The sequence below is a fragment of the Sinohyriopsis cumingii genome, chromosome 2 (genome assembly GCF_028554795.1).
Source record: "Sinohyriopsis cumingii isolate HCF-2022 chromosome 2, ASM2855479v2, whole genome shotgun sequence".
NCBI classification, from domain to species: Eukaryota; Metazoa; Mollusca; class Bivalvia; order Unionida; family Unionidae; genus Sinohyriopsis; species Sinohyriopsis cumingii.
The window spans coordinates 82,258,980-82,272,767 of record NC_142962.1 but is presented as its reverse complement, the minus strand read 5'-3'; positions in this window follow the sequence as shown (position 1 = coordinate 82,272,767).

Genomic DNA, 13,788 nt, shown 5'->3' with positions numbered 1-13,788 from the left:
GAAAAATCTAAGGTTGAACCAAATGTCATTCCTTGCCATTCAAGATGGTGCATCAAGTCCTTTATGGTGTCTGGCTGTCTGCTGCATTTGCTCACTCACTAAAAGACTGACAGCAGGGTACCAGTTTAGTCATTTCTGTGAAAGAATACTAGGATAGAATCATATCCAATAACAATTTGCATTCAGTCATAAACTTAACATGAATAAATAAAAATTGTTCTCAATCAAGTCAAATGAACATGCAGCAATAACTTTACAACACAACATTAATAGCAACAGTTGCACAAGAAGCACTACTAGTACTAGATGATGATGATGATGATGATGAAGATGATGATGATGATAATGATGATGAAAAAACACAAAACATTACTTTTCATAAAAATTTATCAAGTTTCCCTGGTGGTCACTCACTTCTCACTGTTCTGCCTAGAGAGCAAAATCACTATTTGGAATTAGACTCAGGCGATCTGTCTCTTTTAAATATACACGTACTGTAAGCAACATAAAATCCATTCTCTTCTAAGAACTGAATCATAGCAGGAAAGATTTTACATCTCAACATTTTATAAATAAGGGACTGACAATTTAATGACACTGCAAAAAAGGCAACTGTTATAAAATGCAGCAACTCAGCATTTAATTGATGTATATCTTGTTTGTTACTCGACATAAAATCAAAATTATCACATAAAAATGCTGTTATTATTCTCAAGTGTGCTTTCATATAGATCTGAGCTTATCCTCTGATCTGCTGGGGATATCATTTGAATCTCAGCTCTTCAAACAAAACCACAAAAGAGATGTCATACGTACATGACTGATAATGCAAAAAAAGGTGTATATTGTAATATTATCTGTGGTGCTATTTGCATTCTCGTGGTGAAATCAAGATCTACATACTGATACTCTGTGGATGTTACATCTACCTACTGATACTCTGTGGATGTTACATCTACCTACTGATACTCTGTGGATGTTACATCTACCTACTGATACTCTGTGGATGTTACATCTACCTACTGATACTTTGTGGATGTTACATCTACCTACTGATAATATATGGCTCTCCAATCTACTTACCAATAATCTAAAGCTGTCAAATCTACTTAGTGATAATCTAAAGCTGTCAAATCTACTTAGTGATAATCTACGGCTGTCAAATCTACTTACTGAACTTGTGATTCTTTGAATAGGAGTCTGGCACTCTACCAAACTGTGGCTATTTTAATCAGATACAACCTTCAGATTCCTCTATTTTCTTCACAATTGGAAACATTTCAGATCCATATAATTTTTTAATGTCCATTGCGAACTGTCATATTCCATGTCTGTCACTTAAAATGATGAGACAGTTGTCATTTTTTGTTCTTATTACAGCTGGTGAGGTGTAGTTCATAAACCTCATGAAACAGTGTCATCTGCAGGGAATGTTATTTCTTCTCTTTGTAATAAACAAACATAATTCTTAGAAATATTTCTGACTATTTGCTCTTGCATTTAATACAAATTAAATGTAGCATCTGATATTTCCCTTTCTGTGTGACAATCCTGAAAAGGCAATTACTTTAAAGCATCTCAATTTCTGTAAATGGAGTAACCAATTGGACAAGAAAAAAAACAATTGCTGACCAAGATTGAGTATTGACCATATGTTTTGAGTTGTTTTGTTGCTTTTTGAGTTTAATGAAATTTCTCAGTGCAAGAAAGGATATACATGGTGGACAGTATAACTAGTGGAGGAAGAACCTGGGAAAACTGTGGTAAGAACTACCAACACACAGGAAGCTACTGGCAGAATTCTCACATACCCACATTGGCTGAGACGAAGACCTGAACCCATGGTGACAGACATGAGATAGCAGTGATGGGTGAAGGCAAGTGCTTTAAACCACTTGGCCAGGGCCCAGTATGTTTTGAGAGCAAGAATACCATAAATGGTGCATTATAATTTTATACCCATAGAGTGTTTTATAGTGAACTGGAGCTTTTGTCAAGATATGAAGTTTTGAACTAAAGTTACTATGCAGGAACCATTAATTTCTTATTAGAGTCACCATGACTTCTGACCATTAGACATCAGAATCCATAGAGCTATAGGCATCTTTATTATCCTAAGTGCAAGCCATGCAGACAGTTTGGTCAAGGAATACTCTGTGTAACCCATTTTTCTTTCAGCCACAATGATCTTGACCTTTGACCCCAAAATAAATGCACTTCATTCAAACTCTGAGTGCAAGCCCTTCATAAACATTATTTGTTTAAGGTGCATAGTCTAGAACTGAAGTTATTATGAAACCCCCCTATTTCAGTAACAGTGACCTTGACTTTTGATGCCAACATTAATAAGCTTCTTTCTTACCCAATATCTGAATCATCTTTACACTTTGATAAAGGTACATGGTCAAGAACTGAAATCTGTGTGCAGAAACTATTTTTCATTCTTAAGTCACAGTGACCCTCACCTTCAGAAAAAAAAGATCAATGAGTTTTATAGTTACTCAAAGTGCAAGTCATCAACAAAGTTTGATCCAAGTCTATCATGTAGAACAAATAATATTGTGCTAAAACCTTTTCTTATCTTTCAGTTTCAATGATCCTAACCTTTGACCTATTGACCCAAAATTTATAGACTTTTTCTTACTCCAATTAAAAGCCATCCACAGTGTTTGTTCTAAGTATGTGATGCAAAACTAAGGTGTTGAAACCATTTTTTCTTTAAGTCAGTGACATTGACCTTTGACCTTATGAATCCTAAATTGATAGGTTTCTTCCTTACATCAGATGCAAGCCGTAGCACAAATTTAATAACTGTAGATAGTGGAAAACATGCAGAAATTAAATGGATAACATACCAGTATTGACATACAGATGGATGAGCATACATTATTACATAAGATGCTTTGACTTGTAATCAGCATCATATAAAAATAAATATACAAAAATATCGACCATCAACATTTATATATATATATATATATATATATATATATATATATATATATATATATATATATATATATATATATATACCTGCTATGTGGAAAATTAAACAAAACTTACCATGTTGAAATTTTGATGATAATTTCATTGAATCTACAGTAACGTTAGGAGGGATCATATGAGATGACTCAAAGGTAACGTGACAGGTCAGTCTTTAGATAGGTCACAGGATACAAGATGAGACACAGGGAAAGAGGGTGGGCCTGTGATCCCTAAGGGTACTACAGGTTCGATGAAATTTTCATCAAACATTAACTAGGTAAGTATCTTTTAACTTCCAGCTTCAGTGAACCTTTTGTACTCTAAGGAACTCCATGGGATGTTTAGAGTGTATCCTGTGACAGAAGTTACTAGTATAGCAAAAATGGCAAATCACTATGCATCATAAATCATCTGAATTTATTATGCAAATGCAACTGAACATGAGAAATGCATGTACTAAATTTAATAACAATGGGCTGGTTCTGACTGAGATGGATTTGCACTGAATGATGAGTCTCATGTGATAGGTTTACAATAATATTTTAGGAGGATGAGTCTGTAGCTGCTGGTACCATGTCTTAAAACACAGCACTATTGAATGACATTCATATAATACAAGTATGTAGTGTAAAATATCAGTTTTGATAGCAGCAGTTTGCTAGGGGGATTTTAGCCAACTTGAAATAGTGTCCAGCTGCTCACTGCAGGGTCTGGAAACTAACGAACGGTTTTGTTTCATTTCACAATTTCTAATACTATTTTTCCTACCAAAATATCTACAAGAGTGACTGAACAGCATCATCTGTCTTGTGCATAAACAGCTAAGCAAAGTCCATCCAAATGATTTCCTACACACTGATTGCTTAAGTTCACCTATTATAAAGGTAACTCAGTTCTTACATAAATTCCTAGGATCTTGGAAATGAAGTGTTTTCCCTCTTTTGCTAGAAGAAACCAATGTGTATGAGGGAAACTTCAAGGGAAGCGATTAAGTATCATAGCACAGTATCAACATCCCATGTGACTACATTTTGGGTAAATCAGATCTTCTGTTAAACACTCATCTCCTGAAACATGAAAGCAATGGAATCATATATGCTGCTGATAATCTGACCTATCTAGTGAGACTAGAAATGTGCTAATAGCAGACATGGCTGCACTGATAGCAATATATCTTTATCCATTTGGAAAGAATACAGGTAAAGATTCCAAAACAAAATGAGCAAAATGGATAGATCTGGCTTTGATAGATCTGGCTTTGGTCATTAAAGCAATACAATCATTGGTGAGATGGCCCCCCCCCCTCCAATTTCCCTAGAACTCTAAAAATTACAATGAAAAGGGTAAGAAAATGTGGTAGAGTGAAAACAATTCCAAGATAACAGCAATGGCATCAACAAGTGCAAGTGAAGGGTATGATTTGTATGAAACATGTCTTGGCAGCTGATAGTGAAGGGTATGATTTGTATGAAACATGTCTTGGCAGCTGACAGTGAAGGGTATGATTTGTATGAAACATGTCTTGGCAGCTGATAGTGAAGGGTATGATTTGTATGAAACATGTCTTGGCAGCTGACAGTGAAGGGTATGATTTGTATGAAACATGTCTTGGCAGCTGACAGTGAAGGGTATGATTTGTATGAAACATGTCTTGGCAGCTGACAGTGAAGGGTATGATTTGTATGAAACATGTCTTGGCAGCTGATAGTGAAGGGTATGATTTGTATGAAACATGTCTTGGCAGCTGACAGTGAAGGGTATGATTTGTATGAAACATGTCTTGGCAGCTGACAGTGAAGGGTATGATTTGTATGAAACATGTCTTGGCAGCTGACAGTGAAGGGTATGATTTGTGTGAAACATGTCTTGGCAGCTGACAGTGAAGGGTATGATTTGTATGAAACATGTTTTGGCAATAGTCTTAATCAAAAGGGTCAACATTTATCAAACTCTGTTTAATTTCCTGGAAAATTTCAACTTGCATTCAGAGTCATGGTTTAATTTGTGTGATAGAACATCAGCTGCCATGTTAGATGTGTCAGGCAGATGGCAAGCACTGAACCAAATATTTCTCATTCTACACCATTATAATAGTTTTATACAACAAACGGTCCAGTTCTTGAACCCAACTCAATCCCACTTTTATTAATGTATTAGAGGGCAATACTATTGTCCATAAGCAGTCATGTTGGATTGCTAAATAAATATAAAGCTCCACACAAACTGTTGTGAGAAGGCAAAATATGTCACTTGCCAAAGTACCAAATCAGGATACATCTTGAGGCCTGTTACTCTCTTTATTTGTGAGAAAAATGTCCGTGCCAGGGGAATGATGATATTGATCATGCACCATTTAACTTTTTTCATTTGGATGTCAGGAAACCTAATAGTCTAAACTTTTTTACCATAATTGCATATTTGCTTTTGGCACTGTTAAATTCTTCCATTTGTTTAGCTGTATGAGTTGCACAACAGTAGCCAATCTGTTAGAAATGTCAGGCCCTGTATGATTCTGGAGCTGATAGAATTGGGACAACTCTGTCTCAAACTCAAAAAATGCATAAAAGAACCTCCAACAAGTTCATTAGTGATGCTTGCTGCAGAGACCTAATTCATCCCCCAGTCAGGTGCCACAGTGAGTGAGTCATCATCATTGTTGAGGGAGGAAAACTTACAAAAGTGTCATTTGTAGCTAATACAATGAACTGACCATCACGTTAGACTTGTGTACTGTCCAGTCATTTTACCTATGCATCATCTTGTGTAGTTCCATGGGGTATGGAAAGCTCAATGAAATTTGGTTATTTTAAATTAGTTTGGACTAAAGTTTTTAATAGACTGAAATCTTACTTCTGTGCATTTTTATATTTCTCCTTTATCCTCATTAGTAGAGTTTACCCCACATCCCACCTCTCACAGTTACCTAAAACTGCAGGAAAAGCTAGCAGAAGTGTTTCATAATTTACAACATCATATTTGTCCAATTTTAGCTGCAGACTTTCATCTTTGACTCTTTTCTGATCTAAGTATCCTTTAATGGTATTTTTCTGATGTTCTTTTTTGAGCCAGTGTACCAAGTAGGAAGAGCTTTCTTTCATTAAGCATATTTACAGCCTGACTTGTCCATCTACAAGTTCCAAATCCATTAGACAACCACAGTGATGGTCCCTTGTGAACTTGTTATTATTACTTATTGGTAAGGTCTGTGAGACTTGAAAAAGTTCATAATATATGTCATTATTTTCAAAGAGAGCTATGAATTAATCACAAATTAATTGGAGTCTAAGACAGGTAATAATGTGAATTTATTTTTACTGTCTTTATAGGACATGAAGAACAAATGGTATGGACATGCAGATGCCATTATGAAGTAAGTTGTAAATGTACCTGTTAGGTCTTGAATAAAATCATTCATTGTCATTATCATTTTATTGTTCCCAACTGCAGAGGTGAAGATACAAAGAGATAGTTTTTGTCCTTCACTCCAGCATCTTCATTTCCTACCTGACTCCAACCCAGTATCCTGTGAAGCTTCATGATAACATGGGCTCAAAATAGGCAAACAAAATGGCTTGTCAACTCTCCAGCATTTATTTTCTATTTTTTTTTTTTAAGCATATTTTCTTCAAAGCTTCATCCTTACAACGTCTCCGATGAGTCAGTAACCATATTTGACAGGGTTATGGTTCTTGATCAAATTAGAATAGGCATTTTAATGGCCGTACTGGGGACTTGTTAGCATTAATATGTGAATTATCAGTTTCATTTTAAACCAGTGGTGCCATAAAGCTCTAAACAAGGTTTGAGATGAATGTAATAATCAGCATGATTTGATGATACTTTACAGAGTTATGGTGCACTGTTGACTTTGAATATTTTAATGGCTTGTTGATACTGACACAGCAGCATCCACATGGGTGGGGGTTGCAAGGGGTGGGATGTGATTAGATTTACTGTCAAGTTTTATCTCATCAAGCTGGGTGGGTGTGTTATATGATAAGGAAGATTTTGATATATATAAATATATTACAAGTTGATATTGCACATAATGGATTTCACAAGACTTTAGCCTTTTTAAATCAGTGGAATGTGTTAAGATAATTTTAACAGAGAACTGAGCAAGAATACTTGGAACAAATAAAGCAATATGAGTCCCCTGTGACAAGAAAATAACAAATTTAATTAGAACAAATTAATAACGGCAATTCCAATTCAAGTTAGATTATATCAATAGAATTGAACAGGTGTGTCTAATTTGGATTTATCACCTTCCTGTCTGGACCGTATATCAATGTCTCCTAGTTTATCCTAACTCAGCTCTATGCTTTGCCCCTTCATGGACTTCCTGGTCCTTTCATTCTGACCTTGTCCTTCCTTTCCCTTGGACTTCTGTCCTCAAACTGTCCCATCTTTCTCTCAAGACAAAATTACCCCATAATTCTGTATACCCCACTCTCTAGAGGTACATACAATTCACTTACATTATTCAGAGCATGTTGGCTCCACACACTGCATAAATTCTGACTTAGTATGGTAGGACAATTTGACCTCTCTTTCCAGTGGCAGGTCTTAAATTACCACGTGAGTGTCTATCGAATACTACCATATTGTTTTACATATGCTACTACATGTTCGATTACTGTGGCATGAAATTCAGAATTGTAACTCACAGCAATCCTTGACCTACAAGATTATTCAAACATTACAAAATCAGATATAATTAGGTAACTATTGTTTACCATTGATATCTGTATCGGCCTAACAAACAAATGAAGTTATTTCATATAACCCTATGAAATCCATCACATATGAACATTTGGATTGCATGCAATCAATTCTACCAATGAACTAATACCTGTAAAATTAAAAGGTAAATTGCATAACAATTCTAGCATCAACACTTTCCATAAAATTGAATAAAATAAATTGCATAACAACTCTAGCATCAACACATTTCCATGAACTGAATAAATGATACATAACATGGAAACCTAGTCATAGCAAACACATTTGCATAAACAAACAATCAAATAATAGAATATTATATGAAACTAAAATTGCATACCTTATTGCTGTTCTCTTTCAGAACTTCCTTATTGCTGTTTTCTTTCAGAACTTGTGCATCCTAGCACTAAACCCTGTCGTTCTTTTTACAAGACAACCACCTGGTCCCTTTCTTGTTTCACGAGGAAAACACTAATTTCTTTATGCTTCCATGGATTCGACTAAGTTTCCTTTTCCAGGAAATTTCAGACTTGAGAATTTTGACTAAGGTCATCACTTTAAAGTCTGATTGTTCTAAAGTGTATGCCCTAATTTATTCTGCCCAATCATAGGCAGCAGTCCCTAATTTTTCCCAAACAAAAAATTCCTTTCATCAGGTTTAGACAGCTCAGAATATGTGAACGACAGTACATGACAATTTCCCTTTGAAAAAATGTCAAGTGGACATAGGTTCCCACTAAGCAGTTAGGGTTGGTAGCTCAAATGTTTACTTTCTAAGGACTGTGTTAACATACCCCAGGCAATTTCACTGAGCTGGAATGATGCACCTTTGAAGTTTACACTGACATGGGGGGGGATGAAAGAAGAAAGGTTGAAGTGACCCATCACAATACTTTTCTGGCTAAAATGCAATAAAATTTTAATGCTCAATGCATCCAACTTTAAAGTTCCCTGCAATTCAATATTTGACACTTCACAGACTGTACAACCATGTCTAGTGAAAATTTCTTGTTCAACTTTGTCTCCTCCTTCATTTCCTCCTAAATTATCCTTTATATCCAGTATTTTTATCTATAGTGATGAATCTTTGCAAAATCTATTATTAATCTGTCTTTCTTATCTGTAAAAACCAATAATTTATATAATTTTTCCTTTACTTTTAAAGAATTGTATTTAATTTCATCAATAAATAAAACATCATCCTAGTTAACTTACTTCATATGATGCTCTCATCCATTGTATGATCAAATCTTATACTGTATTTCTGTACAACATATGGAGATCATTCATCCTGGAATATACAAATTCGGAAGGAAATTAAGCTCTTTAAACTCTCCTTTTTCTGTAATTCTTTATCTCTGTTTCATGCATAGGTATTTTGCTTCTTCTCAACATCATATTTGTAGGACATGAAACATAAAGTAGCTTTTCTGTTGAAGGTGATGAATTGGCAACAGTTTGTGTAGGTTTCAGTAAATTTGGATTATGTCCCAATCTCCTAGATAGAGTCTCATCTAACTTCACATGGAACATCATAAATCAAAAGCAATTCATTCTATGACATACCCACTCATGACTTTCATCTTGGGATCAAGGTCACATTCACTGAAACTTTGCTATAAGGTCTTGATTAAAGTTTTATTTTACTTGCATGTATTTCTAATTATACTACTGGTAGGCATTAATTATAATGATGCTAAGGTAAAGATTTGTTGGGGTTAAAGATTATTTTTTTGTTTTCTTACTTTTCCTAAACCTGTTAGTGGATTTTCTTCTTACTTGTCATGAGTCGCTACGCACACTTGCCCCTTTATCTTTGGGTGTAGGTCACATGCAGTCATAGAATATTTGCATTAAAAGTTTTGTTCAAGTTTCTTCATTTGCTTGTTTTTCATAAAACTCCAGTTTGATTTTCTTCAAACATGGGGATAACCATTATGAAACAAGGACAATTTATTCTGCAACACTCATTCTCATCCCTTTTATCTTCAGGTCAAGATCAAGGTCATAGAAAATTTTGGTTAAATAAACCAGCTGATGGGTTTTGCTTGAACACTGGACTAATCATTATGAAGATAAGACAGTTCATGTAGTACATGCCTTCCCAATCTTTTGACCTTGGAGTTGACCCTTATGGAAATAACTTATTCTGACTTACATGTGATATACACTGGGCTGAGTGAATTTTGAAGAAAAAATTACTGCATGATAACTGAAGTAAATCTTGTCACAGTCAGCATGACATGTAACAATTAAGTTTGACATATGGGCTAAGCCCACGATAAATCACTTGCTGAAAGGTTTTAACCTTCCTTGCTTGGGGTCATGATTGATTTTTAATAAGAACCTGCTGGGTTCATGGTCAGATAGATGTTAACTCAGGGGTTAAGAAATGGGAAATGTCAAAGTAGAGACAATCCAGAGGTAATTTGTGCCATTAGGAAGAAAAGTGTCATAGAATGAATTTTCCCAGGCATAAATTTTAATATAGATAATTATAGAGAATTATTCTAACTTTGATAATCACTATCAAGATTTGTCCTTCTTTGCCATGTTGAGATACATAATATTTTAGTTTTACCAGTATTTACCACCATGCCATTGCATGTACACCAGTTTTCCAGTTTGTTTAGGGCATTCTGTAAAGAAATTTTGAGTTCATGCTTTGTGTTTTGGATGTCTGACAATGTTGTGTCATCTGAATAGAGATCTGTAGATGATATTGAGTCTCTTAGTAAAAGTGGTAGGTCATTAATAAATAAAATGAATAGTAATGGACACAAGTGACACAATCCTATTTAAATTACTTTGAAGTGGAAAATCAAGCTTAAATATTCTTAAATTTATACCATATTTAGGTTATAGAAATAAGTGATTCATTGGCCTGTATTGTCATTATTATATACTGTTTTATAATGAAGTCCAAATTTACTTATGTTCAGTTTAAGGGCCCTCAGCAGTTAGTGTCCTAGATTTGCAACTGAAAGGGTGTGGGTTCAAATTCCTAATATCATATCAGCCAACTATTGTGATGTGTTCTTGGGCAAGACACTTTATTTGAAATGCTTTGGCACATTATAATCTCCCTGTGTTTTCATAAAACACCAAACCAGACCATTCATCAGGGTCTTCCATCAAGATGTTGAAGCCTCCCTGTGTTGTGTGCTATAAAACACCAACCCAAACTGATCATCAGGGTCTTCCATCAAGATGTTGAAGCCTCCTAGTGTTCTGTGCTGTAAAACATCAACCCAAACTGATCATCAGGGTCTTCCATCAAGATGTTGAAGCCTCCTAGTGTTCTGTGCTATAAAACATCAACCCAAACTGATCATCGGGGTCTTCCATCAAGATGTTGAAACTCCCTGTATTGTGTGCTATAAAACACCAACCCAAACTGATCATCAGGGTCTTCCATCAAGATGTTGAAGCCTCCTAGTGTTCTGTGCTATAAAACATCAACCCAAACCAATCATCAGGGTCTTCCATCAAGATGTTGAAGCCTCCTAGTGTTCTGTGCTATAAAACACCAGCCCAAACTGATCATCAGGGTCTTCCATCAAGATGTTGAAGCTCCCTGTGTTGTGTGCTATAAAACACCAGCCCAAACTGATCATCAGGGTCTTCCATCAAGATATTGAAGCCTCCTAGTGTTCTGTGCCATAAAACATCAACCCAAACTGATCATCATGGTCTTCCATCAAGCTGTCAAAGCCTCCTAGTGTTGTGTGCTATAAAACATCAACCCAAACTGATCATTGGGGTCTTCCATCAAGATGTTGAAGCTCCCTTTGTGTGCTATAAAACACCAACCCACACTGATCATCAGGGTCTTCCATCAAGATGTTGAAGCCTCCTAGTGTTCTGTGCTATAAAACATCAACCCAAACCAATCATCAGGGTCTTCCATCAAGATGTTGAAGCCTCCTAGTGTTGTGTGCTATAAAACACCAGCCCAAACTGATCATCAGGGTCTTCCATCAAGATGTTGAAGCTCCCTGTGTTGTGCGCTATAAAACACCAGCCCAAACTGATCATCAGGGTCTTCCATCAAGATGTTGAAGCCTCCCTGTGTTGTGTGCTATACAACACCAGCCCAAACTGATCATCAGGGTCTTCCATCAAGATGTTGAAGCCTCCCTGTGTTGTGTGCTATAAAACACCAGCCCAAACTGATCATCAGGGTCTTCCATCAAGATGTTGAAGCCTTACAATATTCATCTTTTCCCTCTCTTTGTAGCCACCAAAGCTCTGCAATCATCTTGTACAGCTGGATGACTTTCCTATATGACACGTAGGTGCCTTTTAAAGGTTTCATTGTTTCAGGTCCAATTTGGAGTTATTTCCATTTCTCAATAAATTTTCAGTTTCTCATAGGCCAAAGTTTTATACCCAGCATGACTCAAGAGCCATTAAATATCTTTCACTGCAATTTAGTGTGAATATTCACACAGGCTTACATGTATCTTTTATGGATTTGTTCCATCAACCCTTGTTTTTTGGACAAAGTTATGCCCTTCTTGAGCACATTCTTTTCTTCAAATGGAAATGTGGAGTGTTGCAATCAGTATAACTCAAGAAAAAATGTTTAAGACCCATGTGTGTTTTGTGAGTTATGTTTTGTCTATAAAATTTTTGACAGAGTTATGGCTCTTGTCAGTCAGTTTCTTTTCTTTACATTGAATGTTTGTTGTAATTAGCATTTTTCAAGAACCATTCAACATTATACTCTGATGTCACTTGATACAATATGGTTTCATACAGCTGTGTGCCACATCTACTCCATTTTGAACATAGCAACGACCCATGATATCAGATTTGTATCTTCATATTTATATGGGGGGATGTTTGTTATATCGAGCAGACTTTAAGAGTCTCATTTCAAATATGCCACATCATCATAGTGAGTCATGGCTGCTTGAGTAGCCATCTTCTCCCAAAATTGGTGTCCCAACATAAATTCTTTTTCTTTAAGGCCAAATGGAACAGTTCAAAATGAGTGCGGTCCACTGTAGTGCGCCCAACACTAACAGCTCTGCCTGTCTTAGGATCAGGATCAGTTTTCCTTAGGACCAACTCCTGTATTGAGCCCACTTTTTGAAAACTTGTCAAATACAGGGGGTATATGGGAATTTATTTCCTCATTGCTTCTCCTCCCACACTTCTTGGAGGATGATATTAAAGCTCTGTTGGTATATATTTGCATGGATTGTGTAAATATTTAGTCAGGTTTTGCTTTTTTGCTCTGTCTTATTTAAAGGTAATGTTTTTTTACAATTTTGGGGAAAAAATTGGGATTATTTTTAATAGAATTAAGGCTGTCATCGTTTCTCCTTACACTTTAGCAAAGGGCATGGCATTATTGTTACTGTAACATGTCAGTCTGCCCGTCTATTCCTCCATCTGTCAGTCTCTCCATCAATAGCAAAGTTTATTTATTGTTTAGAGGGTTGTATTGAAATGTGGGCTAAATATGTGTATAGAGCAGATGTACATTTAAGTTTTATTCTTTTTCTCTGGCCCATTTTTGTGAACATTTCTTGAAACAATTGCCATAAAGTTGAATTTTGAGAATTGAACTGTTTTTTTAATACTTGTGTAACTCTTTGGTAATAATACAGTTATTAGCCGGTACTGCTGGACATTTACAGATGTGAAGGATTCATTTTCATCTTTGCTTACTCCTAGTCTTAAAAAGGGGTGGTGGTGGGTATGTGTGATGTTGGCCATATAAGAACAATATTGTGAGAAGCGCATAAATGAAGTGCAGGGATGTACATATCTGAGACTGCATTTTCTGATGTAAGCATAATTATCTGTCAAAATAATAGTGAAGAGGTTGTGATAACATATGATATATACAATTTCCATTTTGTACAAGAAACAAAAAATTGTTTAAATTGAAAAAAAATATTTCATCAAAATGCTTCATTTCATTAATAATTAGGAAAATGTGCAATTTAAATTTTAACAAGTCATAATTTTTGTTGTTGGCACAGTAATTGAAGTACAACATGGTTTCATGGATTGTTGGTGCACCCAAAACATAAATGCCAATTAATTGAAGGTAAAATTCCA